This window comes from Amblyomma mixtum, chromosome 3 (genome assembly GCF_055824585.1).
Source record: "Amblyomma mixtum isolate Tamu chromosome 3, ASM5582458v1, whole genome shotgun sequence".
Classification (NCBI taxonomy): domain Eukaryota; kingdom Metazoa; phylum Arthropoda; class Arachnida; order Ixodida; family Ixodidae; genus Amblyomma; species Amblyomma mixtum.
This window is the reverse complement of record NC_143014.1, coordinates 9712575-9715889: the sequence shown is the minus strand read 5'-3', so window position 1 is coordinate 9715889 and position 3315 is coordinate 9712575.

Here is a 3315-nt window from a genome sequence, read left to right as displayed (position 1 = left end):
GGTGATCTACATAAAGGCCTCGCCGCAGCTGGGTCGCGGTGTGAAGAAAATCTTCCTCGCACGATTTCAGGCGGTGCTGAAGGGTAGCCGACAGTAGAAATGGGCAGGCGGTGGTTCCAAACGGAATTCGCTTCATGCGCAACGTTTCAATGGGAGGCAACGGAGAGCCGGGCTGAGGTGTCTCTAGAAACCAAAAAAATCGCAGGGCGTCTATGTCTTGCTCTTGAATTCCAATTTGTAGAAAGGCCTGCTGAATGTCCGCGACAAGTGCAACTCGGTACTTGCGGAAATTGAGAAGGAGCCCTACTAGGTCCGCTGTAAGGTTGGGCCCAGTCTCTAGGTTGTCGTTGAGACTCTTGGAATTCTTCCCGTGGGATGAAACATCAAATACGACCCTCAGTGTTCTGGAATCACGAATGACAGCTTGATGAGGCATGTGGTAAACGCAGTCGTTGGGGCTGACCTCGTCTTCTACCCGTTCTGCCATGCCAGAGACGCCGTACTGCCTAATGGTTGTGTCGTACTCTTCGAGCAGGTCAGGAGCCCTTTTGAGCCGGTTCGCCAGCTGATTGAGTCGCTTCAGCGCAATTTCCCTATTGTCCTCGAGTGAAATCTCTGATTTCCAGGGCAACGCAACTTCATAACGACTGCCGACACGCTTGATGTTGTCCTCAAAAAAACTCCAAAGCCTGACATGGTTTCTCGTTGTATTCGGTTTCATTCACTCCAATTGATTCTAAGGTCCAAAACTTGGTCAGAATGTCTGTCGTTTCTCTCTCGATTACTGAGGTTCTCAGTGCCACGGTATGGAGGCAGTTTGTCTGCTCGGCATCGCCCTCAATAGGCCCTTGAATGGTCCATCCAGCTGATGTTTTCACCGCCCTTAGTCTTTTTCCCAGTTTGACGGATCTGCCTGTCGTTAAGTCCCATATGTGATCAGACCCGATGAGCAGCTCAACATTTTTCGAACCGCCGTCAATTGAGAAGTCAGCTGGTTCGTACCCAAGGGACCTTAATTTCTGCAGTACATTTCCCCGTGGCAAGAGAATCGGTTAGTCACAAATGACATCTGTTTCGAGCACTTCGAGTTCGCGTTCGCATCCCCGCTTTGTCTTCAGCGTTACTCTTACTCTTCGGAACTCGCGTTCCTCTTGATGGCCTCCGAACACACCGACGGTCAACCTTTCATGCCCGAGAAGCGTGCATCCTAGTTTCCGCGGGGTGTCAGCGGTGATGTAAGAGCGCTGACTGCCTCCGTCGAACAAAACTCGCACCTGAGCGCTGGAAGCTTCTCCACTGCACAACGCAGTCGCGGTCTGCAGCAAAACGGTTCTTTTGTGAGTGGAGCTGTCTCCCGCGGCTGTCGCTTCGAGGCTGATTTGTGCACTCGTCACTGTTCGGCTCGCTTCGGGTGGCCTGTTACTAGAGTACGTCGGGTCGCACATCGTGCTGGCATGCTTCTTGCGGCATTTGTTGCACTGCACGTTTACGCGGCATGCTCGTGACTGGTGCCCAGTTTTCGTGCATCTGAAGCAACGGCCGGACGAACGCAGAAGTAGTTTCTTCTCTAGAAGAGTTTTTGAGGCGTTACAGTTCTGCCTTTGGTGTTCATTGGTGTCACAGAAGAAGCAAGTTAGCGGTGTTGCACTCTGATGCAGCATCTCTGCGGATCGGACATGCTGGTCATGTGTTTTTCCATGCGGCTTGTGACCCTCCTTCATGCCTTCTATAGGTCGTTGCCCCTCGTCCATGCCTTGCAATGCAGCCAAGTTCTCCCTACTTTCCACCTCTACTCTCAAAAAGGAGAGTAGCTTACAAAATGAGGACACGGTACCTTTTCCGCTGTCGTCGGTAGTATGTGACGAAGTTTCGGAGACGGAGCCTTGTTGCTCGCTGGCGAGGCTGTCGGTGTCGACAACGCACCTTCGGCTGAAGTCCAGTAAGATGTCCCGGGGCATTGCTCGCTGTACTATCGGAAGCAGCATTGAACTGTAGGAGTCCAACTTCCGTCCGAGCGTTTCGAGGCCTCTGATGTGCGCCGCCAGGATATCGTAGAGACGGCGTATGCCACGGACATCTTCTGAAGAACGCACTGGCTTCAAATCAATCAGCTTCTTCAGATGTTCTTGAACAAGAAGTTCCTCGTTGCCGAACCGTTTCCTCAGGAGTTGGATGGCGTCGTAACATCGCGGCGTCGATGGAAGGCCCGCCAGTGCAGCTGCCGCATCGCCTGTAACTGATGCTCGCAGGTAGTGAAACCTGTCTGTGTCAGTCAAGTCCTCGTTTTTGTCTACCAGCTGCTGGAACATTTCCCAAAAAGTCTGCCAGTCCGAGCGCCGCCCGGTGAATTTGATTAATTCAATTTGAGGCAGCTTGACTCTCGTCTTCACTGATGTGGTCGTTAGGGTGGCTGGCGTGGCCGTTTGGATAGTAACGTCACTGCCCGCCGAATCAACTGCTCTTTCGATGCCGGGCCGAGTCTTCCTTTCTCCCTCTTCTGCCGCCGATCTCGCCTCTTCGACCTTGGATAGTAGAATTCCCGGAAAGCCTGCCGTCCGGTTCAGGGACGGTCGCGGGGGGACGGCCACGGTATCCCCTTTTGGGCGCCTGCCGCCTGGTCGGCTCGCGCGCACACTCTCACACACGCCCACACAGGCGCGCACACACATGTACAAGGGTCCTTGACCGAGGAAATCGCGTGTCGAATGGCGCCGCATCTTGTACCCCTTTTCGTCTCCGACAACTACTATGTCATCTCAATCCAAACACCAACTATCCCAACTTTCTGCCTTAAATGCCTTACTTTCTAGTCTAGCGCCTGTGTTGTCTTTCTCTACCCTGTCGTCCTTGTTTTTTTAGCGCTACTACTATGCGATAAGCCGGAGAACATGGATCGTTCATGTGTTACTTGCTGACGCGAAAGCTTTTTTTTCATCTGCACGAAGGGCGCTTATCAACACTCTGCGTGCTTTATGCTTCAGCGTGGCGACGAAACTAAAAGGCCACTGTGAAACTGAAGTGAAGCTGCTCTGCAAACCGTGCTCGCAGCAGTTCGGAACAGTTATCAAGATGCCATTCCGTGTATGTCAAGCGACAAGACTCCGAATTATAGGGATGTCATTGGGCGGCTCATCGAAGAAGGAGATGCTAAAGCAACTGGAGTGGCTGGGACTTCAGTGGGCAGAATCATACGTGCCTACTGGGACGAAGGTGGGATCGAAGATGCTCCTCGCTACCTCATCAGGAAAACAAAAGAAGAAGACTTGCAGATTGTTGCCTGAACTAGTGATAACCCTTTCATAACGATTATGACCC